Consider the following 27,709-nt stretch of genomic DNA (forward strand, 5'->3'; position numbering starts at 1 on the left):
CACTTGCCTGCATGCATTCTCTCTTTCTCTCTCTCTCTCTCTCTCTCTCTCTCTCTCTGCCTGTGTCTCTGTCTCTGTCTCTCTCTCAAAAAAATTATTATAGGGGTGCTTGGTTGGCTTTTTTGGTTAAGTGTCCGACTTCAGCTCAGGTCAGATCTCAAGGTTTGTGAGCTCAAGCCCTGCGTCAGGCTCTGTGCTGACCACTTGGAGCCAGGAGCCTCCTTCAGATTCTGTGTCTTCCTCTCTCTCTGTGCCTCCCCTGCTCATGCTCTGTCTGTCTCAAAAATAAGTCAAACATTTTTTTAAAAATAAAATTTATTACAGCTTTGGCTATTGGCAGCTCTTTCAGTTGGCTCCTATATCCTTTTGATATACCCACATTGTTTTGTATTTTGAGCCCCTTTCTACTTTCTGGCTTGCAGAAAGATGCTCTAGGCTTATCACGTGTGTTTGTGCTCTAGCTCTAGAATCTGCCATTTCCCCAGGGAGTCCTGCTCCCTTTTTGTAGTGAAGTTTTAAAATGTTAAATCCACTGTAGAAAGTTTGGAATATCTATAAGAAGTAGAAAAGTAAGTGCACTAAGAAGTAAATGTTAGTTACTGATATAATTATAGATAATTACTGTTTATCTGTTTATTTAAAATCCAGTATAGTTAACAGTGTTATATTAGTTTCATGTGTACAGTATAGTGATTCAGTAATTTCATATATCAACTGATTGCTCAACCTAAGTGCACTTAAAAAAAATTTTTTTTTTAAATGTTTATTTATTTTTGAGAGATAGACACAGAATGCGAGTGGGAAAGGGGCAGAGAGAGGGAGGGAGACACAGAATCCAAAGCAGCAAGTGTACTTCTTAATCCTCATTACCTATTATACCCACCCCATACCCTGTTTTCTTCTTTGTATGTCATGTGTGGTATTAATTACCTAGTGAACCTGAGAGCATCTTTCCTTCCATACCTAAAGTCTTTCAATCTTTTTTTTTAAACTCCAGAAAAGATAAGGGTTTTTTGAAGAGGCTGAAATTTGTTGGGACTATCGAAGGCTCTAGGAGTGATGGGATAGTTGACACTTTATATAGAAAAAGTTGCCAAGTTTCTGGTTTTTATCATATTGTAATTGTTTTGGATACCAGTTTAATAAGTTCTGAGATATTTATAAAACGTGTTAATATGACGGGTAATGCTTATATTTGCCCCCTTTCTAAGAATGTTAATAATTGAAGACTTTAATTTCCTTGCGGATAAATTTTAGTGAATTGTATGATATTCTGTTAAATCCAAACTTCGTTATATATTGAGGAACATTTTGTTCAGAACCTATACCTAAATGGAATATTTTTGAAAGATATATTATTTTTCCTGGTACACATTCCTTTGGTGTGTTAGAATGTACCTCTGTCTTCCTTCTACTTAGAAATGTAAAGCAAGTAACTAATTCCGTGAATCCTTAAAGTGCCAGTGAAAAGAGTGTAGAATTAAATGGAAATTGATTAAAAGGAAGAGGGAAACTTACTTTCTAACTCCTTGAGGGCAAGAGAACTGCCTTAGCCGTCTTCTGTATGCAGTGCTTTATATTATCTGCCCCAGACCAAGAAGATCCCAGCAAAAGGCTGGTAATATTGAAAGTATGAAATTCTTAAAAATATTCTAAATCTTGGGACGTCTGGGTGGCTTAGTCAGTTAAGTGTGTGACTTGTGATTTTGGCTCAGGTCATGATCTCCTGATTCGTGAGACTGAGCCCCATGTCCATCTCTGCTCTGACAGCATGGAGCTTGCTTGGAATTCTCTCTCTCTCTTTCCCCCCTCTTTCTCTGCCCATCCCCTGCTGGAGAACTCTTTCTCTCCCAAAATAAGTAAACATTAAAGGGGCACCTGGGTGGTTCAGTCAGTTAAGTGTCTGACTTTGGTTCAGGTCATGATCTCGCAGTTGTGGGTTTGAGCCCGTGTCAGACTCTGTGCTGACAGCTCAGAGCCTGGAGCCTGCTTCGGATTCTGTGTCTCCCTCACCCTCTACCCCTCCCTGCTTTCTCTCTCTCTCTCTCCCTCTCTCTCTTTCTGTCTGTCAAAAATAAGTAAACATTAAAGAATTTTAAAAATTCTAAATCTTAGCATTTTAAAAATTAATAGATTTATTTATATTTTTAAAACCTTACCCCCCTTTTTAAAAAAATTATTTATTTTTAGAGGGCATGAACAGGCGAGGGGCAGAGAGAGAAAGAGAATCCCAAGCAGGCTCCAAGCTGTCAGTGTGGAGCCCAACATGGGGCTCGATCCCACAAACCATGAGATCATGACCTTAGCTGAAATCAAGAGTCTGACACTTAACCAGTGGAGCCACCCAGGCACCCCTGAGATCTTATCATTTTAAAAGCATTCTTTAATATATTATAATCTAAAAGGTGGAGAGGAGTATTGTTAAAGAAAATTATCCAAAATGGATTTTTCTATTCTGCCAAGGATATGCCCTCAAGAAATGATTTCTCTGGCTATCTTTCTATGGTGAGGATACCAAAAAATACATATGTATGATACAACCTGGAGAATTCCGAATCTATAGACAGAATAAAATAGAGGGCCGATATATATTTTTAAGATGTTTATTTATTTTGGAGAGAGGGTGCATGCACATCAGCGGGGTAGGGGCAGAGAGAGAGAGGAGGACAGAGGATCTGAGGCAGGCTCTGTGCTGACAGCGGAGAGCCCGGCTCGGAGCTCAAATTCAAGAACCGTGAGACTGTGACCAGAGCTGAAGTCTGACGCTTAACCAGTTGAGTCACCCAGGTGCCCCGAGGACTGGTATTTTGACTGGTCTTTGGCAAACTCACAATAAGCTCTAGGCTACGTATGTATTTCTGTGATTCATTGATAGGTTAAAATAGAGAACTCACTTGAAGAATGATAGGAGTGCTACTTGTGTAGTGTAAAAATATGACTAGTAATTGAGAGATTGAGAAAGCGTTCAGAATACAGTAGGTCTCTGCTACCCTGGGGTCTTCCAAAAGTATTGTTGGGTACATATATCGTTATGGGTGAATATGTAGTTCTTCTGATTAATACTTGAGTGATTTGGGTGATACAAGTTTGAGAAGCATTAGAAAAGAAATACTTATTCCATTAAACTTTGTTAAATTTATGATTACTATTTGGAGTAGTAATGCTACTTATTGTGTTATTTGCATTTCAGAATAAAGTTCAGAGCCCAGGCTCTGCCCATATAGTCAGGCCTGTTGAATTATTTCCCATATATATAGAAAGTGCCATTTTCACTCACCCTTTGTCTCTAAGGAAATCCTGGTATAAAGCGGAACTTCCAAGATAAACCCTGAAATTAATTTTATCCATCTATGCCCCAGAGAAACTATTGACTTGCTTTGGCTGTATATATAGGGTAACAGGCTGATTAGATAGATATAACAGAAACTTTAGGTTCTTCTATATTCTTTCATATCCGTGTAGGCAAAATTTAAGCAGAAGAAAATACATTTTTTAACATTATAAGAAAATTACCTTTTAACCTCTACCCCCACTCTCAAAAAAGTTCTCATACTCTGATGTTCTATATGACAGTTTTGCTTGTTACAGTCTTTAAAGGTTCACTAGGAATGAACCTTGACTACTTTGGTGAGACATTATAGCCAAATATTATTAGCTTTTAAGATTTGTGTGAGGCTAGTAGGCTTACCTCAATAGGGGTAGAAAAATAAGGCAGAATATCTTGGCATATGCCTCCTGAGTTGCCTGCGTGCTGATATGGTTCAGTTCTTTCTTTCTTTCTTTTTTTTAAATGTTTATTTATTTGTTTTGAGTGAGAGAGAGAGAGAGAGAGAGAGAGAGTGAGCAGGGGAGGGGCAGAGAGAGGGAGACAGAGCATTCCAAGCAGGCTCCACAGCCGTCAGCATAGAGCCTAACTCGGGGCTTGAACACACGAAACTGTGAGATCATGACCTGATGCTTAACTGACTGAGACACCCAGGCGCCTCTGACATGGTTCACTTCTGAGTCTGGGCATTTAATGGTATACTTTGCTTAGGTCTAGATCAGCTTATTCCCTCAATCTGTTAACAGCTGTTTGATGACAAGACGACTGTATTGTCAAATCACTTTGGGGACTGCTTTAATGAAAAAGAAATATCAAACTGGTCTGTGTACAACTCAGAACCTTTTGGTTGTTGATACACATTGTTAATGTACAAGAATGGATTGTAGGAGGTAGTGTTTTTGGACCGGGGAATGCTGTTTATTCACGCAACACTGTGAGTCTTTTATATTTCATTTGACCAGGGGAAACCCTGCTCTTAACTGATCCTGAGATGTCTCTGATCAAGAAGATGTGTTCAAACAATGTATTTTGGTATTGGCGGGGGGGGGGGGGGGGGTGGTTCTGTGTGATTAGCTTTTTTGCAGCCCTGCTTTGAATTAGGTTTGGGGCCTGTTCAGGACTAGGAGTGGCCCAGACTTATTCCATGTTTCTTGAACTACTCTGAAGAAGTACAAGCTTCCAATGAAACTCCCAGCAATACTGTTACCACTGAGTATGTCTTAAAGGGTAGGATTATCTTTTTCCCTTAGGGTATGGAAGTGCATATGTTCTTTTAGCTTTTAACACAGTGCCGAGCCATTTGGTTATGAATAAATCTATTCAGTTACGACTTTGATCACTGAATTTACTCCTTCCTTGTAGTATTTTCAAGGATGTAATAGCAAAAGTGGGTCAATTCAAATGTATTGCACATATGGAAAAACACGTGTTCCATTGACCTTCAGAGTCGCAGTAAACTAATTATGAGGTCAAGACACTTCTGACAGTCACATATTATTTGTTTTGATTATGAAACTTTCCCACTATTTTGAAGAGCCGTTAGGCTTGTAAGAGTGTCCGTTTCCAGTTTCAGAAGTTTCTATGGAATAAAGTTTTTAAAATGTGCATTTTATTTGACCAGAAGATTTCTCGCTGTTCATGGATATTCTGACTGTAAGATTTTCTGACTGTAAGATTTTCTAGGGGAATTATGTGCTACATTAAGAATAGAAGGCCCTATGTTTTGAAATAATCCCATTATTATAATAGAGTTCCCTCTTTTGAATAAGTTGAATGCCGCAGAGGAAACTTTGTCCTGAGCTGAGCAGTTTTAGAGGGCTGGTGGGGGCTCAGCCACAGTGTTCATTACATCATCTTTTCATCCCTTTAGCCAGCGTTCTCTCTGGTGGGTTAAGTGAGGCAGGGGACTCTCTCATCATAAGCATGCTGAGAAAGGCACTGCTTACTGCCTGGATGTGTAGAAGGGTGGAGAGAATTTACTACTAATATCACCTAGAGAAAACTGCTACTGGGATGCAATAAATACCACTGATTTTTTTTTTTTTTTTTTTGTCAGCTATTACAGGAAAAGATTTAAAGATCTTATGCTAAACCTGAATTTGTTTTTATTTCTAAGACCCTTAGTGAGAAAAGTTAGCACCCAAGGGCAGAGCTCTACCCTTGTCTGTTTACTAGCAGTGACTATACTAAAGGCGGCCAGAGACACAGCTCATCAAAACTGGTAACAGGAACATAAGCAGAGAAGATAATTGTGGCCACGTGTATGCCTACCTAAGGAAAGGTGATGATGTCCTTCAGGGCACTTGTAATAAACTTGTAAGCTTTTATTCAACTGGATAGTTCATCTGCATTCAGCAGCGTTTCCACTATAGTTGTGCGTCACTGCGAGACTGCATGGTAATGAAGCCAAGGCACTGTGGGCCAAAACTCGCCGCCTGCGAGAGGGGAAGGGACAGCGGCTTGGAGAGATAGATCAACAAATCCGTTGCTGCTGCTGCTGCTGCTGCTGCTGCTGCTGCTGTTGCTGCTGTTGCTGCTGCTGCTGCTGCTGCTGCTGTAGCCAGTTGAGACACAATGTTGAGCCTACAGGATTCTGTGTTTTTTGAAATTAGCATAAAGTCCTTGTTAAAGTCCTGGAGCAGCAGCTGTGAGTATATACGTTCCCAAATGGGAGAAATGCTGATGTATGATCATTGCCATTCCTTGCATGCTAATTCTTTAGACCAGTCCAAATAGAAGAAAAGCTGTTGAAAATAACATGAGGAGTATTTTCTTGGATGGTAATCAGTGAGACAGATCTAGCTGTGTACACACTGGGCAGTTGTTAAATAGTCGTTGACTGAAATTTACCAGCGTTGGTTTTCTTGCGAATTTGTGTCATTCTGGCAAAGTTTCTCTCAGTTGGTCAAATAAAAGGGGGAGAAATGAAAAATAGACTCTGATCTTTGCAGGGTTATCAGATACCAGTATTATTCCACAGTTCTGTTGGTACAAAATGTTTGTTTGAAGCAACATCAGCTATCTGAAGGCGTCAGACCATTTAATATAATGAGCATAACTTTCCCCTATTACTATAATTGAAGTTACAATGAGTAATTTTCTCTTATACAGTGAATTTTCTGATAAAGAACATTCAAAGTTCAGGGAGGTCAGTAAAACTAATGTCACCGAGTGACTATTTTGTCCATAACTCTCCAATCTGTGGTTTTGGCAGAAATACTGATTTTGTTCAGTATTTCCAGTGTTTTCCAGTGGTACTTTACTCTGAAGATCTGAAAGTACTTATAGAAGTGATTTATTACCATAGTCTGTTTTTTTTTTTTTTTGCAAAATTATCGCAATAATATGATATCAATCTAATGAATTAATCAAGCAATGATTCTGTTATAATGTCTGTTTTGCCCAGAGAAAAAAGAAATCTAGAAAAAATGTGACTTTTCCAAGGTCATACAGTGGCAAAGAACTAGAATTAGAACCTAGTTGTTCTTACTCCCAACTGTGCTGCCAGTGTCTGAGCAAACTAATGAATAAAATATGAAAGACTAAATTTAATTTTTTCCAGTTAACTCCTTACCAAAATATTTATTTAGTGTAGTTTTATTTTGTAAGTAAATAATACAAAGGACCAAATGTTGATATAGAAGAGAGAAAACCTCTTAAGGTAAAGCCTTCTAGAATATAATTTGAGGAGATTTGTATTTGTATTGCCAAATATACTGCATTTACAATCTCCGTATTTCTTTTATTTCTGATCTGTAAGTAATTCTTCCATATGGAGATATTGTTGTGCCAGATGGCAGAAAGTTATCCTAGTTCTAGGAAAGTTTCTAAGTGAATTAAAATATTGAGAATTATAATTGAAAGATAATTGCTAATTTAAATTAAATACTTTTACTACTTGAAAGGGTAATACAGAATGCATTTTTACTAAAATAGACTATGGTTTCTATTCTTTCTTTCCCCCTCATTTCTCCTTCCCCCATCCTTGCCATGTACTTTTTAAAAATAGTGAGTTTTATAGTGAGAATGAAGCTATACGTAATAGGTTCTTCTGTAGAAACAGTGCATTTAATATTACAGCAGCTTTTGTAAAAATTTAGTTTGCTTAGATACTTGTGAATTATGTGGTTGTTTTGTTTTGTGACCATTTAAACATTTCTACATGTCTTTGCCTGAACCCTGTAACCAGCCACAGCCAAATCTCATGTAATCACATTCCCTTAATCCAAAAGTGAACCAAAAACAGATGTTTGTAAAACCTTTGCTGTTGGCCCTTTGTAATATGATGATTCAGTTTGTGGGCATCCCGTTGCCCTTGGATGTTCATGGCACATATCTCTTGGAGGTGTTTTTACAGTTGTAAAGCAATAGGTTAATATTGAGAAGACAAATCTCACTGTTCAATAAGGCCCTAACTAGGTCTGTCCTAGCCCTGGAAAGTGGGAGAATTTTTTCTTTTGCCAGTATCTGTGGATGACTTTTTAAAATCTTCCCTTCCCCTGTTATAGTTAAAAAGGAGAGAGAGAAGATTAAAGTATTTTTAAAACCCTAGAAAAGGACGGTGGTTATCTGTTTCTTCCTAGGGTTGTTTCCATAATCCGGCTCTTGAATCAGCCAGCCTTGATGGAGCACATACTGTACTGTCACAAGTAGATGAGGTCTTTGTGCATAAGGAGCTTCTAGTCAGAGAGTAAACGTGCATGTAAGGCTAACAGTAAGGAAGTTAAATGAGCACTGCTGTGTATGCATTATGACTTACCACGTGACTGTTCCATGTGAAAAGAATGGGGAGTACAGAGACCAGAGGAATCCTATTGAACCACAGGAGACACAGAGAAGATGTAGAGGGAAGGAGACTGAGTTTCATTTTGAATGACAAGACGTTCCCTATCGTGGTAGACAGTACTGCCATCCACAGTCTCCCTGAGCCAGGAAGCAGGTGTCGGTCAACAGCCCCCTGTCACCCCTACACCACCTACTCCCCACTGATTATCAAGACGCGTCATCCTACCTTGTACAGTTTCCTTAGTCTCTCCTGCCTTCTGATGCCGTAGCCACTTAACTTAGTTCAGGCCTCTCTTCATTATCATCCGGATTATTGCCATAGCTTCCTGTTAGCCTCTTACACGTTGCTGCCAAAGGCTCCTTCTAGAAGCCCACTCTTAAAATCTCTCCCCTCCATCATAGTCTTTCTCTCCCCTATGGAATGAAACCTTTTGTCATCCAGCCCCTGCTCGTTTTGTGTCTCCTCTCTTGCTGTGCTTGCCCAGCTCCTGAAGTGTGTTGGGCTTTCGTATTTGCCGCTTCCTTTGCCTGGGATGCACATCCTCTTAGCCCCCCTCAGCCCTTATGTCTGCTTCACAACTAACTCTTCTTCACCTTGGAAGACCCATCTTTTCTTGAGTTCACCAGACACTTAATGCTTCATCTGTTCTGTTCTTCACCTTAAACATCATGGTATCATTACATATATCACCTCATTCGTGTCTTTCTTTTTTACTTACAGTAAAAAAGCTTATAGTATAAGCCCCTGGAGGGCATAGTTTGTTTTTTTTGTTCTTTACATACTCAATACTTCTTTGTATACTTAATGTTTAGTTAAGTTCTGGTAACTGTGCAGGCAGGTAAGATAAAGCTTGGGGATGCAATCATTTTTGTTGGAATGGATTCCTAATAGGAAAAAGGGTAGAAGAATAAATATATGGTCCCTCTTATACTGGTGTTCATTATTATACTAGTAATGTCTCTAAGGGGAGTAGTTCCTGAAGCAGCAATTTATAAAATGAAACCTTAGCGATTTCAAAAAATTTTAGCATTTCACTAAACTCTATTTAGTGAATTTCTCAGGAAGGACAGAAAAATCTGATTTATTAATAGCCTTTGTATATAAAAAAAAAAAGGCAAATAATTTTTCCATTAAATAAATTATATATTTCACATGTTGCCCTTACTCTTCTTGAAGAAAAAAGAAAAATTAAATGTTTGTCGTTGAACATAACTTAATAGCAGTGCACGTTATAATTGTTTATCATTAAATAATAATGTTTCATGTTTATAAGATGCATTTCCCACGATTCGTATTATTGTTCAATGCTGCGTTTTATATTAATCGCCAGAGGCCCTCTGTTTTCAAGGCCTGCTTAGCTGGCAGAATGTTGATGCAGTGCTGCTGAAGTTTGATTATAGTTGAGCTTATTTCTTTCAGTAACAACAATGAAGTGACATTCATATGGCCTAAATTCAGGGTTTTGTCTTTGTGCCAACAGTTTTAGGCCTTACTTCTTTTAAAAACTGAATCAGGAACATTCTGTTAAACCAGCTGTGTGGTGAGGATGTTATCATTAAAAGATTGGCTTAGTTCCCTAAAATTGATAAGACAATGCAGGATTCAGTACTAAGATGTATCCAGTTATGTATTGGCATTGTTAAGGGCACAGATGCATTTATTATCAATAGAATACCTCTTGTAAACATATTTATAGAATTTATTTTGCATACATAATTTTAAGACAGCTAGTGTTTCAATAAAGTCATTTGTCATCCCAGGCATAGAAGAGATAAATTGACTTATTTTAACCATGGTTTTTGTTAATTAAAATATGAATAAGATATGGAATGTTAAGAAACTAAATTTGCATAAATTACTTGAGTTTTTGCACAATGAGCAAAGTTCGTAGAGTTTTTAATGCTCAATGATGTTTTTCCTGGATTGCAAAAATAGTAAATGTCAACCCCAAAAGGCTAATTATGCATTTGTCTAAATTTCAGTTAAAATTTGTATGTCACTTAAAAAAAAAAAAAAATTTGTATGTCACTTGATTAAAATAATTCTACTTACCATGCATTGAGGTAATTATAGTCCTGTTATTGTGGTAAGTACATATTTGTGTGTGTGTGTGTGTGTACAGTCCAAATTATGTGGACATATGTTTGTTAAATCTCACATAATCATCTTAAAAATTTGGGGCAAACTATCATTGTTGTTTTAAAAATAATAGGTTTATGATACAATGTAACGTATATACAATTCACATACCATAAAGTCATCCTTTTAAAAATGTGTATAGCTTACACATTATATAGTTTTTTATTCACCAAGCTGTACAATGATCACCACTCTCTAATTGTAGAACATTTTCATTACCCCAAAAAGGAACCTCGTACTCACTAATTTACTGTCTGTCTCTAGGGATTTGCCTATTCCGGGACACATCATGTAACTGGAATCCTAATAGGGTTCTTTTGTGACTATCTTCTTTCACTTAGCATATTTCGAAGATTCATCTATTTATCTATCGGTATTTCATTACTTTTTATGACTGAATATTCTGTTGTATGGATATACCACATTTTGTTTATCTACTCATCTGTCGATAAGTTGCTGTTTTTTTATTAGATGAGTAAATTGGGGTTCAGATAAGTTAAAGAGCAGTAAGAACCCACCCCCAATATACACCCAAACTCCCCCCACCCCAGTTTTATTGAGATATAATTGATGTATCACATTGTATAAGTTTAAGGTATACAACATGATTTTATGTGTGTGTGTGTGTGTGTGTATAGCAAAACAATTACCATAATAAGATTAATTAACATCCATCACCTCACATAGAATTTTTTTCCTTGCAATGAAAACTTTTAAGACTTAACTCTCTTAGTAACTTTCAGAAATACAGCACAATAGGGTGCCTGGGTGGCTCAGTTGGTTGTGTCCAATTCGAGATTTCAGCGTAGGTCATGATCTCATAGTTCATGAGTTTGAGCCCTGCATCAGGCTCTGCACTGGCAATGTGGAGCCTGTTTGGGATTCTCCCTCTCTCTCTCTCCCTCTCTCCCTTTCTTTTCCCCTCTCCAGCACTCATTCTCTCTCTCTCAAAGTAAATTAACTTAAAAACATACAACAAAATATTGTTAATCCAGTATTTCCAACAGAGTATAGTTATTATTGTACATTACACACCAAATTCTTTAACATCCTTTAATCCTTCATATATCAATTTAAAGTCTTCCCTGATCTCTAGTGATACTTCAGCAAAATCTGAAGGAAGACAGGATTAACAGTTTGGAGGAAGGGTGGGTGGACAGAAGGGATATCCCGTGCTGGGCAGTGGAGGAAATATGGCCAATTTGGCTGGAGCAGAGAAGCATGGGAATGAGTTGGAAAGGTAGGGGTCAGAGCTCATGTAATTGTGAAGACTTTGTTATTAATTTTGGTCTTAACCCTAAAACAAATGGAGAACCACTGATGGATTTTGTGACCGTAGTTAGGGTGATTTTTATCAGACTTATGTTTTTCGTGGAATAGGGGTGGTGGGGGTGAGAGAGGGAGGGACCATATATGTAGGTGGATGGCTACTGCAGTAGACCAGACGTGAGATGAAGGTTGAACAAATGAAGAAAACTCATTTCTTTTTTTTTCCTTTTTTTTTTCTTTCTTTTAGCAAACATACCTATAATGTTTACCATATTAGGTACTCTTCTGAGTGTTTCACAAAATCTTTACTCATTGAATCATGGATATGAGAAATATTTAAGAGGTGGGAACAATAGATATGGGAGGTGAAGGAGATTTTTAACTTGGATTCTATAAATGAATATGGCAAGGTAATTAATGTTCTCAATTGACATTAATTTCAGAGACATATCTATCGAGAATTCATATTGATCACAGTAGAAAAGAATCATCTATTGCTTATTGCCAAAATATTCTCTCATCCCTCAGAGAAATCTGTCTACTTTAGGAAATGAAGCCTAGACAAGGAGGCCAACTCATTGTGCTAAATGAACAGTGTGAACTCTGTGATGGTCCCTGAATTTAGAGTTCCTAGCTGTAGGCATCTTTGAATTTAGGAATCATGGGCCTGCTTTATCCATTAAAAAAGAGATATATATATTCTAACTCCTTAAGCCAGGTCTACCTCATTTGACGGAGAAACTTTATGTTCAAGACTGAACATTTTGTTTTGTGAGAAGTACAGCTGATTCTCCAACTCATTAAGTATTTGGTTTCACGGTTTGTTTGGAAGTTTTATGTTGGTAAGTATTAGAATGAAGACACATAGTTTAATAATGAGATAGAAATTTCAAAATTGGGAAAATCTAAACAGATGGTCCTGGTATTCATAGGCATCTAAGATTATTCAAAAGGACAGTGTTAATATCTGTGGTAAGTTTCAGACCTGCTGTTTCATAAACCTGGATGTCATAACCTTCCCCTGTGCGTACCTTCTGTTCTAGTTGTGTCTAAACTCCCATCTTGCTATCAGGCCCTGGTTCCTATCCTGTGCTAAGATGGTGAGTTTTGGAGAGCCCGAGCTCACTAGTCCACCCAACTCGCATCAGCCCCCCTCACCATGAGCTTTGGCCTGACTCTACTCTTCAGTTCTAGTGTCCAGGCTGCGGTTCCTTCTTGTGCAAAGAATGGAAGTCAGAGCTCCACCTCTACTAATGGGTGTTTCTTCCTTCCTGAGCCTTGCTTTGTCAAACTCTCTGGCAACTCTATTTCTTTCAAATACAGGACTCTGCTTTTGCTCCTCAAGGGAATGAAGTTTTCATACAAAAACAAAAAATAAGGACTCGAAGAGAATCAATTGCTGCTGATGTACCTTTTTAATGATGAGATCTACCTCCCTTAGTGCATGTCCTTGTATTTCCTGTTCTTAGACTATGCATAATATGTTTGCTAACATAACACCTGTTGTTCTTCCATTGTTTTTGTTGTTGTTTTTTTTCTATTGATCTCTGTGGTGCTTTTTACCTGTTATACTCTGCCTCCATTCCTAGATTTCTTATTACCTCCAACATTGTTGATATTCAGCCATTATACATCCTTATGGCTATAGTGGTATTTATAGTCAGAGTCCGTTCTAATTTCCCCTCTGTACTAATTTCTAAATATTTTAAATATGACACCTGATAGGTATCTGGCCTACTGTCATGGCTAAGCCCCAAATCATTGGGTTCTGGCTTGTTGCAATACTGCCCATACTCTTTTAGACTTCATTTCTGGAAGTAACCATGTGTACGATCTCATTATCACATTGATAAGACACAGTTTGCTAGCCTTTTGCAGGATGGACTGGGTTATGTTCTCTTTCAAAAAAAATTTTTTTTAATGTTTATTTTTGAGAGGGAGGGACAGAGTATGAATGGGGGGAGAGGCAGAGAGGACGCAGAATCCAAAGCAAGCTCCAGGCTCTGAGCTGTCAGCACAGAGCCCGAGGCAGGGCTTGAACTCACGAACTGCAAGATCATGACCTGAGCCGAAGCTGGATTCTTAACCGACTGAGATACTCAGGCGCCCTGAATATGTTCTCTTGATTATTCCTCCTCCTAATCTGTTAATGCATGATGTCACAGGACATTGCCTAAGAGGAATTTATTCCAATTTTATTTTGAGTCTACTAGTTGGTTTAAGCATGCTGTTTCCCAATTTAAAACATTTGCTAAAATGAGTAAAGTTTTAAGGGTTTTTAGAACAAGAAAATTAAGAAGTCTGTTTGGGGAAGACTATAGAAGACAAATTCCTAACCATCAGACCTATTTCTACTAGAAGATAATGAATTGGAAATGTGATGGTGGTTCATAGTAGAAAATCATATGAATGGTTTTAGAAACAATACATATATTTATTGGCACGTGATACAGAAAGTAGCGAAAATATAAAAATGAAGGATGAACTAATATCCATTAACATAACACTATAAATAATGGCAAATACAAATTTACATTAGATGCATTAAATGGATATTTGTTTTGTTTAAAATAATCTTCACTGATGTTTAGAGCAGTTTTATTCATACTTGCCAAAACTTGGAAGCAACAGAGATGTCCTTCAGTAGGGGAGTGGATAAACTGTGGTGCATCCAGACAATGGAATAGTATTAAGTGCTAAAATGAAACAAGCTTTCAAGGCATGAAGAGATTTGTAGGAAACTTCAATGTATTATTACTAAATGAAAGAAGCCAGTCTGAAAAGGCTACATACAGTAGGATTCCAACTATAGGACATTCTGGAAAAGGTAAAACTATGGACACAATAAGAAAAGTGGTAGCCAGGGGTTGGGAGGAGGGACAGATGAATGGGTAGGGCTCAGAGGATTTCGGGGGGGGGGCGGGGCAGTGAAGCTACTCTCAGTGTTCTTTGTTGGTGGATGCATTTGTTCAAACCCATAGAGTATAAAACACCAAGAATGGACTGTAAGGTAAATGATGGACTTTGGATGATAATGACGTGTCAGGATACGTTTGTCAACTGTAACAAATATACCATGCCGGTAGGGACTGTTGATCATGGGAGAGGCTGTGCATGTGGGGAGCGGAAGGTACATGGGAAATCTCCGTTCCTTCTCTCAGTTTTGCTGTGAACCTAAAACTGCTCTTAAAAAAAAAAAAAAAAAATGAAGTCTGAAAAAAATGGAAAAACTTAAAAGCTTCACATAAAATTTTGTAGCAATATGTGAATGAGTCATTCTTATTGTAGGGAGACTGTGGAAGAAAAGAAAATGATGATTCCAATAAAGTGGCCTTAGTGACATTCTTGAAGGTAAGGTTAGTGGTGCATTTTTATGCAGAGTACAGAGGCACGCATTTCTACAGTCTACATAGGGTATCATAGAGATGAAGCTTAATCATGCGGGAAAAAGACGGTGGGGGGAGATTCCCTTCACTAAGATGGGGTTTGGTGACCAGATACAGGATATAAGGCACGGGGAGGAATTGATGGTTCTCAAGTTCTCATCAATGAAGCCTCACCCTTTGAAATCACAAATAATGAAAGGCAGAGGATTGATGGGGCTCCAGGGTGTGTGGTGTGGGGCACGAGTCAGTGAGTAAAGTGGCTGAAAGCACAAGAGAAAAATCAGTTCAAGAGTTCTAGTATGAGCGGGGAGAACCACATATGACTTTTTAAGATTAGGTTTTTGAATTGTTTTATTGATCCTCTGCTTTGCTTCCTAGAGCTTTGCCCCTGATGTGCATTTATTTAACAAGCTCCAAATTGCTTGATGGATGTTATTTGTGGTTATTATATAAACAGGTTTCCTTATTTATGGTACTTTTGAAACTTTTTATTGATCAAAATTAGTTTTAAGTAAAATTATTGTACAGAACCAACTGTTCCACTTTAAAAGAATAGTTTAAGGTAATGATTCTCAACCTTGGCGGCACATGAGAGTCATGTTGGGGAGTCTTCAAAAACATACAGATGCCTGGGCCTCACTCCAAAGATTTTGATTGTGATTTAAGGAATTGCCAGAGAAGGCCAGCAAAGACTGGGATCAGGTCACAAAACTTGACTTTGCCTTAATGCTGAGAGTGGATATGAAATCTTTTTCAGGAGGTAGAATTGTAATAAACAGTCTGACAGAGACAAGTTTTTATGTTTGCCAATCTACTAATTTACAATGAGAAATGTGCCAAGTGGGTGTTAATGCTTGAGCTGGCGGGCCATTCTTTCCTCTCCTTGTGGGGTAGGTCATACAGAACTAAATTCTAATCAGAGAGTTGCATGGAAAGCTTGTAGATCAAAGAAATTAATATCTGTAGTGCTGTGCTATAGGAGCCAGAATACTCGTCTTTTTGTTCAGCATTCCAGACTGTACTTAGGTGGATGTTACATTTCCATCAGCAGTCGGTTAAGTGGTCAGTTTCCCTATATCTTGCCAATGATAGATTACTTGTTCTAATATTTGCCAGTCTGGTGTGTGTACAATGAAAGCTTATTGCTACCTTAATTTGCATTTTCTGGATACTACAAAGTTTGAATGTTTTTTCATATGTTGTCTTCTTAGATTTATTCTTACATGAATTGACTAATTATATATAGTTTTGCCAGTTTTTCTCTATTGTGTTGTCTTTTTCTTGTTAATTGCTAAGTGCCCTTTTGAATACTTTATGTTAGCTGTCATCTGCATTATATTTTTTTCCGACTTGGTCCTGTCTTGTTTATGGTATTGTTTGCCTAATAAATATCAAAAAATTTTTACTTGGTTGAATGTATTCATCCTTTTAGAATAATTTTAGGTTTTCTATCTTAGCCAACAGTTTCCTCTGCCCTGGATTCTGTATGTGGACTCCTATGAATTTTTTTCTTAAAAATTTTTTTAAAAACTTAAAATTAATTTTCAACATCCTGTTCATCTGGTTTTTGAGTATAGTGTATTTGTTTTTTTTCAGTTGAATGGTCAGGTGATATTCAAACATTATTACTAAATAAATCATCCCCTTTCTTCTGTTTTTGCCCATGTTGAATGCTTATACTGGGATTTTGGGGAGGCTGTCTAATCTTTTACATTAATCCAATTTATTTTTACTTATGTTTACTGACTATTATATTATGGTCTAATATAGTCATTTTATATTTCGATGTAATGTTTCAGATATAGTTATAATGTGTTCTAATTATAGTTATGTTGTCTTCTGATTTAGAAAATATTCTTTGTATTTTTTAAAAATGATTTTTTTTTTTTAACTTTTGGGAGCTATTTATTCTTCCTTATGTATACTTGAAGATGGTTTTATCCAGTAAAACTTTTAAAAAAATTGTATTGAAATCTTAATTGGAATTGTCATAATTAATAATTTTGTGAGAATTAACCCTTATAATAACAAGTGCTCTTACCCACAAATATGTCTTTCCATTTGCTCAGATCTTTTATGTTCTTTATGAGATTCTCATAGAGGTAACTGGCTGGCTCAGTCAGTAGAGCATGAGCTTCTTGATCTCAAGGTTGTGAGTTCAAGCCCCACGTTGGGTGTAGAGATTGCTTAAAAAAAAAGAGAGAGAGAGAGAGAGAGAGAGAGAGAGAAAGTTTTGGTAGTTTCTGCTATATAAATCCTATGTTTTCCTTATTAAATTTATCACAACTTACTTTATACTTGTGAATAGAAGATTTTTTATCCATTTTCCTTTCTAGGTGATTATTGCTTTAATATAGAAAGCTGTGTTTCTTTCTCAGTATTTATAACAATTATAATTTTTTTGTATCTTATATTTTTCCTTAACCACCTAGTGTTGAATAATAAGGCAAGAGGTTGCATCTTTGTTTAGTTTCTGGTTTTAATTGAAATAGATTGGGTGTGCTGAAACCTATAATGATGTTTACTGCTCATGTTTGGTAAATATTTTTATTTGTTTTCTTTATCTCTGGCTGCTGGGTATCTGTAGTGTGCAGTTAGATCTCTTTGTCTGCTAACTAAGGGTGGGCCATACAGCTATGGTGTTTTAAAAATTTTTTTTTTTTTAACGTTTATTTATTTTTGAGACAGAGAGAGACACAGCATGAACGGGGGAGGGGCAGAGAGAGAGAGGGAGACACAGAATCGGAAGCAGGCTCCAGGCTCTGAGCCATCAGCCCAGAGCCCGACGCGGGGCTCGAACTCGCGAACTCACGGATCGTGACCTGAGCCGAAGTCGGACGTTCAACCGACTGAGCCACCCAGGCGCCCCAGCTATGGTGTTTTAAAGAGTTATCTCAAGGAAGGGAAAGCATAGTCAGCGTCTCTGAGCCTCTGTTAGCTCCAGTTAAAATATTAGGAGGAAGCCTCTTTGGTCCTTGTCTTCCCCCACCACGTCAGCTTCAAGGGTATGGAGGGTTCGGCCCACGTATTAGATTCTGCTCAGCTTCTTAGAAGGCAAAGAAGATATTTATGCATCGATACGCTGCTGTTTACCTCCCAGAGGCCCTAGATCTACATGTGTGTGCCAGATGAGGTCCTGCAGGATTCTGGCCTTCCGGTTTTCACCTCAGGGCTCTCCGATTCTGATCCCCAGATTCATGTCTGGCCAGGGGAGAAAAGTCTGTCATGATAGCTTTTTCCCTGGCAGTGAGTATTTTTACGGGAGGAGAAGAGGAGAACAAAAATGAAAACAACTTTCTTGTAGCTTCTGATACATACCCATGGTTGAGATTTAATTCAGCCTTTTCTTTTCTAGAGGGAAGGCAAAAGCTTAGAAAGGTGAAATAATATGACCAAGATTATAATGATACTAAGTAGCCAAGTCAAGTCTGGGGCCCTGGTCTTCTGACTCCTGGGTTCATGCACATTTTAAAAATACCACATAATTTCTAGATTTTTGGAATAGTTTCTGAGCTGAGTTTCTGAAGGTTCAAAGAGTACAAGAAAATAATAACCTCAGGGAGATTCTAGCTGAGTGAATAATGGATTATTTAGAGATAGGTCATTTTTCTTAAGCTTTATAATAAGCGATATTTCTGTAGTAGACTTCAAGTAAAAAGCATTGGATATGTGCCAAGGATGTCATAGGACTTCTATGTTTAGAAACTGTTTTCAATAGGAATAGTTTAGACTAGGATAAATAAACATTTTAGGAACAGATGTCCAAAGAACAAGTAAAAGTCTTAATTTTTCTATCCATTGAAATTCTACCAGAGGCAGAAATGTGGGGCTGAATAGTAAGAAAAATGATTGCATTCACACAGAACAGAAACTTAAAGTATTTACGAATAGAATTAGTAAGAATTACATACTATGATTTTAAAATTTAGTAACTTAAAGAGCGAATAAAAATTCAAATCCAAAAAAAAAGAAAAAAAGAATTATACAGATCTCATTTCTCTTTGGACGCACAAAAGAAGATCAATTAATGAGGGTATGCCCAGGTTCTAGACAAGAAGTCTTAATTAAGATGCCAGTTTTTTCCCATTAATTTATGAAGATACATACAAGTCTGGAAGTGTAAGTGAAAAACAATAGCTGAGAAATTACTGAGGGTGATGAGTAAACAGGAGTATTTGTGCCAACAGGTAATAAAGCTTATTATAAAGCTACAGTAATTAAAAGGAGATACTGATACAAAAACAGATTTTTTATGTGAGTATGCTTATGTCCATGATCTTTCTTATGAGACTGTAGTTTCACTGTATCATTAATTTGTTAAATTTGTTATCAAGAAAGGGATAGCAGTATATCACTCCTCAAAAAGACAGGTACCCAGGCTACAAGATTTAAATGAATAGTCCAATAGAAATAGGCCTAGGAGGTTTTTTCAGCCTATGTTCCAGGCCTAATCCACCTCCATTCCTTTTCCTTTTTAAAAGAATTTCTTCTCTCAGCTTCCCTTCTGTATATTCTTTTCCTTTTTTTTTTTTTTCCCTCCAAAACCAGATTCTTAATGAGCAGGATACAAAGCACAATTTGAATTTGGATGTAGTTTATAAACTACAGTGAATAAAATCAGTGAATAAAATCAGTGATTGACTTTCAGTAAAGGAACCTAGAAGAATTGATGAAATATTGGAGAAAAAAAATGTCTTTATTGAATATCACTCCAAATAAACTCCAGCTGGATGATAGATTTATTTCTCAAATGCTTATTTATTTGACAGAGAGAGGGAGAGCGAGAATGAGCACGGGAGGGGCAGAGAGAGGGGGAGGGAGAGAATTCCAAGTAGGCTTCATGCTATCAGCACAGAGTCTGTTGCAAGGCTCCATCTCACAAACTGTGAGATCATGACCTGAGCCGAAATCAAGAGCTCGATGTGCAACTGAGCCACCCAGGTGCCCCAAGATGACAGATTTTAATGTAAAAAATAAAACTAAGTAAAAAAAGGAGTTAAAATATAGGTGAGAACTATCTTATAAGCCAGCAATTGCACTATTAAGTATTTAACCAAAGGATTAAAAGTACAGATTCGAAGGGGTACATATGCCCCAATGTTTATAGCAGCACCATCATCAATAACCAAACTATGGAGAGAGCCCAAATGTCCATCGACTGATGAATGGATAAAGAACATGTGGTATATACACATACATACACACAATGGGGTATTACTCAGCCATCAAAAAGAATGAAATCTGGCCATTTTCAATAACGTGGATGGAGCTAGAATGTATTATGCTAAGTGAAATAAGTCAATCAGAGAAAGACAAATACCATATGATTTCACTCATATATGGAATTTAAGAAACAAAACAGAGGAGCACATGGGAATTGAGGGGAAAAAAAAAACAGAGGGAAACAAACCACAAGAGACTCTTAACAGTAGAGAACAAACTGAGGGTTGATGGGGGGAGGTGGGTGGGAAATGGACTAGATGGGCCATAGGTATTGAAAAGGGCACTTGTTGTGATGAGCACTGGGTGTCGAATGTAAGTGATGAATCACTGAATTCTACTCCTGAAACCAATATTGCACGGTATGTTAACTACCTAAAATTAAAAATAAAAGCTTCAATAAAAAAGAAAGAAAATATAGGTAAATATATCTCTAATCAAAGTGGAAAAGCTGTTTCTTTTTAGTTCATTTTATGTAAAGGAATTTGAAGATGCAACCAAAATATTTGATTTGGGAAATAGTCATTCTAAGCCAATAGTATGTAATCTAAATCCTTAAAAGAGAAAAAAAGAGATGTATGAAAATCTGGTGATTGTGGAGAAAATTAAGCCACTGATCTGAAAGTTGTTAGAAACTCAGGACCTGAATTCATATTTCACTCCCAAGTGACAAATGACTTTAATTAGGAGTCAGTTTCCTCATCACAAATTGAGTATAACTTGTAGTATATTCTGGATCTAGTTACTGCCAGGAATTTTAACTAGTTGGTTGTTAAACTGTTGGTGGCTTGAAATCAATCAAGATGACGGTATTTACACAATGGAAATTGGCAAATGCTATCAATCAGAAGACTTTCTTTCTTTCTTTCTTTTTTTTTAAAGAGGCATTTACCAGCATATCACTTGAAATAAGACTAGGTTTGTTAGAACTGTAGAGAACAAAACTGGTACTTACCAGAGGGGAGCTGGGGGCAGGGGGTGAAAGAGGTGAAGGGGATTAAAAGTACTCTTAACCATGATGAGCACTGAGTAATTGATAGAATTCCATTAAATCAATATATTGTACACCTAAACTAACACTGTATGTTAACTATACTGGGATTAAAATTTAAAAAATTAATAAAATAAAAGGAACAAATATGAAAAATACCTTAATAAAGTATTAAATACTGTTTCATTTCCATCAGAAATAAACAGTGTCTGGTATGAGTGTCCTTCATTTATGAAGAAATTTTGAGGTCATCTCACCTTAATAACAAACCATGTGTGTTCACTGAAGTCATCAAATGATGTCTTCATGTTGTACCTTTCAATACTCACAGCATGCATATCATTTGTATTTCCTTATTTCCTTTTCAGATACAGTTGCTTCCAAATGTGCAGTTTTTCGCTGGATAGTTTGTTGAGAGGTTATACCAACCTGACTGGCCTCACCAAAAGTTGAAATTTGCTATTATTCCCTAATATTGATTTTGCTAGCTTTGTTTCTACTTTCAGTCTACCGTGTAACCTGATTTGTGTTTTTGACATTTTATTTTTAATTGACTTATAATCTGTTTCCTTTCTCTGAGCTTGATCCAAGTACATTATTGTTTTAAACTTTAGCTCGAGCTGTTGTTTATTTTGACTCTTCCCAGGCATCTTTGGTTCTGGCTGACAGGCATAGAATGGGCTTTTCTTTCTTTCTTTTTGAATTGTTAAGAATTCACAGACTTTATTTTTTAGAGCAGTGTCAAATTACAGAAAATTTGAGGAGAAAGTACAAACAGTTCTCATGCACCCCCTTATCCTGCCCCGAGTTTCCCTTATTAACATTTTATATTAATGTGATACAGTTGTTATAAGTGATGAACCTATTTGACACATGGTAATCTCCCCAAATCCGTAGTTTACATTAGGGTTCACTCCTTGTGTTGTATATTCTTTGGGTTTTGACAAATATAAGGACATGTTCCCATCATTACAATTTCATACAGAATAGTTTCAGGGCCCTCAAAATCACCTGTGCTCCCCTATTCCCTGCGCTCCCCTGTCCGCCTCTGCCTCTGACCCCTGGCAATCATGCATCTTTTTCCTGCTTCCATACTTTTGCCTTCTCCTTAATGTCATATAGTTGGAATCATATACCATGTACTTTTCAGACTTCAGGCTTCTCTCAATAATATGCATTTAGGTTTCCTCTAAAGTCTTTTCTTGGCTTGATCATTCATTCTGTTTCAGCACTGAATACTGTTCCCTTGTCCGGATGCACCACAGTTTATTTTTGAAACCTTCACCTACTGAAGGTCATCTTGGTTGCTTCCAAGTTTTGGCATTTAGGAATAAAGCTGCTATGAACTTCCCTATACGGGTTTTTGTGTGGATTTGTAACTCCTTTAGGTAAATACCAACAAGCATGGTTGCTGGGTCATCTGGTAAGAGTATGTTTATTTTTGTAAGAAACCTCTAAACTGTCTTCCAGAGTGCCTGTACCGTTTTGTATTTCCACCAACGATGAATGAGAGTTCTTGTGGCCCCGCAGTCTCACCAGCATTCGGTGTGTCAGCGTTCTGGGTTTTTTGGCCATCCTAGTACGCGTACAGTGGTGGGTCAGTGTTGTTTTAATTTGCATTTCCCTGAAGACCTGTCATACGGAGCATCTTTTAATATGTTTGTTTGTCATCTGTACGTCTTCTTTGTGGAGGGGTCTGTGCAGACATTTGTCCTATTTTTTAATTGGGTTCTTTTCCTTCTTTTTCTTTTTTAAATCCTTATTTATTTTTGAGAGAGAGACAGCGTGTGAGCAGGGGAGGAGCAGAGAGAGAGGGGGACACAGAATCGGAAGCAGGCTCCAGGCTCCGAGCTGTCAGCACAGAGCCTGACACGGGGATCGAACTCCTGAACTGTGAGATCATGACCTGAGCCGCAGTCAGATGCTTACTTAACCAACTGAGCCACCCAGGCACTCCTAATTGGGTTATTTTCTTTTTGACTTTTACGAATTCTTTTTTTAAGAGAATTTTTTATTTTTTTATTTTATTATTTTTAAAAATATTTTATTTATTTGTTAATTAATGTTTGTTTATATTTTGAGAGAAAGAGACAGCAGGGTAGGGGCAGAGAGAGAGGGAGACACAGGATCTGAATGAGGCTTCAGGCTCTGAGCTGTCAGCACAGAGCCCGATGCTGGGCTTGAACTCACAGATCACGAGATCATGACCTGAGCTGAAGTCAGACGCTCAACTGACTGAGCCACCCAGGCGCCCTTGAGATATTTTATTTATTTTTGAGAGAGAGACAGAGTATGAGTGGAGTGGGGCAGAGAGTGAGGGAGACACAGCATCCAAAGCAGGCTCCAGGCTCTGAGCTGTCAGCCCATAGTCCAATGCGGGGCTCGAACTCATGAACCATGAGATCATGACCTGAGCTGAAGTTGGACGCTTAACTGACTGAGCCACTCAGGTGCCCGTAAGAGAATTTTTTTTAATGTTTAATTATTTTTGAGAGAGAGAGAGTGAGCAGGGGAGGGGCAGAGAGAGGGGGACAGAAGATCTGAAGTGGGCTGTCTGTGGTGACAGCCGAGAGCCCAACACGGGCCTCGAACTCATGAACTGTGAGATGGTGTTTTGAGCCAAAGTCGGTTGCCCAACTGACTGAGCCACACAGGCACCCCAAGAATTCTTTATATATTTTGGATGGCAGTCCTTTATCAGATGTGTTTTATAAAGATTTTCTCCCAATCTGTGCCTTGTCTTTTCATTCTCTTTATAGTGTCATTTGTAGAGCTGAAGTTATTAATTTTATAAAGCTCAATTTATCAAATTTTCTTTCGTGGCTTCTATTTTGGTGTTATATCTAAAAAGTCATTGCCAAACCCAAGAATACCTGGCTTTTCTCCTATATTATATTCTGGGAATTTTATAGTTTTCCATTTCATTTTTAAATCTATAATCCATTTTGAGTTAATTTCTGTGAATGTCAGTTCTGTGTTTAGAAGATTCTTCTTCCTTTTCTTTTTCTTTTTCTTTCTCTTCTGCCTGTGGATTTCCAGTTATTCCAGCACCATTTGTGGAAAAACCTCCTTTTCCCATTGATTGCCTTTGCTTCTTTGTCAAAGATCATTTGTGGGTCTATTCCTGGGTTCTCTGTCCTATTCCTCTGATCTTTTTTTTTTTTTTTTTTTCCCCACCAGTACCACATTGTCTCTATTACCGTAGCTTTAAAGTGAGTCTTGAAGTCAGGCAGTGTAAGTTCTCCAGTTTTGTTCTCTTTCAGTATTGTGTTGGCTATGCTGGGTCATTTGCCTCTCCATATAAACTTTAGAATCAGCTTGTTGATATCCACAAAAGAACTTGTTGGGATAGACTTGCTTTTTTAAACTAGAATTTTGGTCTTGCTTTTTAAATTCAGAGCTATTTTTTATATTTGTTCTTGTTCCAATGCCATTTGCGTGATACTTTTTTTTTTTTTTTTTTTTTTTCCGGGGGTGGTGGGTGATCATCAAAATTTTTATTGTTGGCCAGTGTAAGTAATAATAGTAAGCAGTTGTACAAAACTTTGTTATATTTCTGCATTTCTATACATGAATGTATGCACATGCATATAAAAGATTGTGACTAAAGTGGGAATTTTTACCCCTAAAGACCTGTTCTTGGGATAAGGGTGCTACGGGTATTTTTTCATAGACTCCACTGGGATCTTTTTAAACTACATCTACCCGCCCCTACTTATCCCTGTTGGAACCATCCCAGTTGTTGAGAATCACTCTGTATTTTGAGTCGTGTTACTGTTTAGAGTGCTGTGCATAAGAGCACAGTGGAGGCAGGTAAAAAAAAAAAAAAAAGGCTGAGAATTGCTGCTATCAAGTAACAAAACCAAACATGTCTCCCATTAAGGCTTGTCTGCTCTCTTTGACTGAATTTAAATTTATTTTACAAGGGTATAGGAGTCTTAACATGAAAAAAAGAATTGTTTTAGTAAATATGCTAGTGCAGTGCTATATAGAATAAGCTGTCCAAAAATGCCATATTTATTTTTTTATTTGCGCTTTATCTAAAAGAAAGAATAGGCATGCTAGCTTCTATTGCTATATTTTAATTATTCAGGTTGTGGCTTTATTCTTGTTATTAGCAGTTAGAGTTTAGTAGATTTATATTCCAAGGATGTTTGATATGACATTGGGTTTCTACAATTTGTAATTCAGTGCCTACATTGTGTTAAGAATTATGCTCTAACGGTTATGTCTTCATTCTCTCATAAGCTCACATAAATTTTTCAAAATTTTATGGTAACATGTAGGGAAATATTATTGTTTTACATTATGAAATATTTAACTCAAGCAGTCAGGGGGTATCAAGTTAATCTAGTTATGTGGAAACTGGTCTTTTCACCTTGCCTGGAGCAATCACCTCTGTTTCTTCTCCGTTAGCAAAATATGAGAGAAATTCACACATCTTTACCAAAGGTGAAACATTAGTGAAACACAAACTGGTGGGCTGGGAAACCACTTTGATAAGTGTCATCTAATTTTTACTTGTTTAAAAAGTATTAGTGAGATTAAATATTGTAACTTGTTTGTTCATATCTTTTGCCTATAGTTTTTGGTTTGGGGGTGAGGGTCTTTTTCCAGCTGACGCCATTAGAGCTTTGTAGATGGAGATAAAAGTGATGAACTCTGTGTTTGTTCTATGCTGCAAATATTCTTTCTGCCTTTTTATTTTATTTTGCTTTTATATACTGTGTTATGACCTTTTTTGCACTCAACTCTGTATGTTGAGTGTTTTCCTGTGCCGTTCAGGTTTTTGTTGTTTTGTTGTTGGTTTTTTTGTTGTTGTTGAGAGAGAAGGAGAACAAGTGGGGAAGGGGAAGAGAGGGGCAGAGAGAGAATCTTAAGCAGGCTCTACCTTCAGTGCAGAGCCCGATGTGGGGCTCAATCCCACGACTCTGGGATCGTGACCTGAGCTGAAATCAAGAGTTGGGTGCTTGGGGCGCCTGGGTGGCGCATTCGGTTAAGCGTCCGACTTCAGCCAGGTCACGATCTCGCGGTCCGTGAGTTCGAGCCCCGCGTCAGACTCTGGGCTGATGGCTCGGAGCCTTGAGCCTGTTTCCGATTCTGTGTCTCCCTCTCTCTCTGCCCCTCCCCCGTTCATGCTCTGTCTCTCTCTGTCCCAAAAATAAATAAAAAACGTTGAAAAAAAAAATTAAAAAAAAAAAAGAGTTGGGTGCTCAACCGAGTCACCCAGGCACACCCCCATTCAGTACTTTTGATGATGTCATTTCAGTGGTCTATAGAACGTTCTGTTTATTAGATTATAATTTATTTTGCCGGTCCCCTCATATCAACATTAGAATGTTTTGCGGCCTGGACTTTCAATCAGTAGATCTGTTAAGTGTTACTTTTGGGTATTAATTAATTCAACAAACATTCATGAATACTTATTAAGAAATATAATTGAAATTAATTTGATTTAAAAACATTTTTCATAAAAATTGGATTTTTTTTCAAACTTGAAATATTTTTATTTTGGAAGCTAGTGCAGATATTTGGAACAGAATAGAAGATAAGTACAGATATTCCTAAAATTTTTGGCTTTATTGGCAAATTTCTTAAAATATGCAGTTTTGATATGTAGTGATCATTTATGCTTAATTTATGTTTATGCTTTTTAGGAAGTATAACAAAGTAAAATGTGAGAAGTTATTTTAATTAAAGTTTTTTTTTTCTTTTTTAAAGAAACTATTCAAATAATGTCATTTAAGAAGTTTATACCTCATCAAAGTCTAGAAATTAAGTACCAGGCCTATTACAAGGCTGATTCTTTGGTTACACTTATTGTAAAGTTAAAGACAAAAAAACTTTGTAACTCTTTTATGATCTTATGAATCTTATTTCGAGACTTACAAATCTTAAAAAAAAGATATATCCTGTAACAACTACTTTAAATCAAAATCTTGAAAATGTTTTTGTTTTTATGTCTAAAATGTAAATTAAACTTCAGGAAACTCTCTGAGTAGTTTTTTATTGTTGTTGTTGGTTTTTGTTTGATTTTTACTATTTTATGATTACCTAAAGTTTTCCAACATAACATGGATATAAAATATAGAGTACTCTTAATGATCCAAAATGATTTCTTTTAAGATCACCATTTTTCACAATAACGTTTGTTAACAGAGCCTCTCCTTTATAATACACAATGTTGGATCATGAAACAGAGTAAACAAACAGGTCATTGTTTAAAATAAATAGTGTGTACTGTGTTCAAAGGACTGTGAATTTTTGTTTTGAATTGTTCTTATTATATAATTTTAGTTCTAGATTACAATACATATTATATTTTAATTTGATGTGACACAAAGATAATTTAGTTTTAAGTGCAGTATTAAAAATGTGTAATATTCTTTACTTTTTAATATATAAGCATCACATGGGACTGATTTTTAATCTTGGAGGAAAAAAGTCTGTTTTGTGGGGAAAATAAGTAAATAAATAAAGATAATAACTAGGGCATGAACAGAAGCCAAGTGGAAATTCTGTCTTTCAAAAATATTTTTTTCTTAATTTGCAGTTATTTTTTCTGAAGTAACTGCTGTAACCTGACTCTATAT

At 37.0% G+C, this 27,709-nt stretch overlaps 1 protein-coding gene across 4 annotated transcripts in view; it reads left to right on the top strand.

Annotated features, from left to right (window-relative positions):
* FRYL (FRY like transcription coactivator) overlaps positions 1-27,709 on the top strand; it is a 265,382-nt gene that overhangs the window by 89,527 nt on the left and 148,146 nt on the right. Inside the window, exon 4 of one of the 4 annotated variants that reach the window (XM_053901596.1) lies at positions 14,808-14,870. The exons of the other annotated variants lie outside the window; for them this stretch is intronic. The gene's annotated coding sequence lies outside the window, so the exon portion shown is untranslated. The remainder of the gene's footprint in view (positions 1-14,807; positions 14,871-27,709) is intronic. 4 annotated transcript variants of the gene reach the window in all.

This window comes from Panthera pardus, unplaced genomic scaffold (genome assembly GCF_024362965.1).
Source record: "Panthera pardus isolate Hobbes unplaced genomic scaffold, ASM2436296v1 HiC_scaffold_13, whole genome shotgun sequence".
NCBI classification, from domain to species: domain Eukaryota; kingdom Metazoa; phylum Chordata; class Mammalia; order Carnivora; family Felidae; genus Panthera; species Panthera pardus.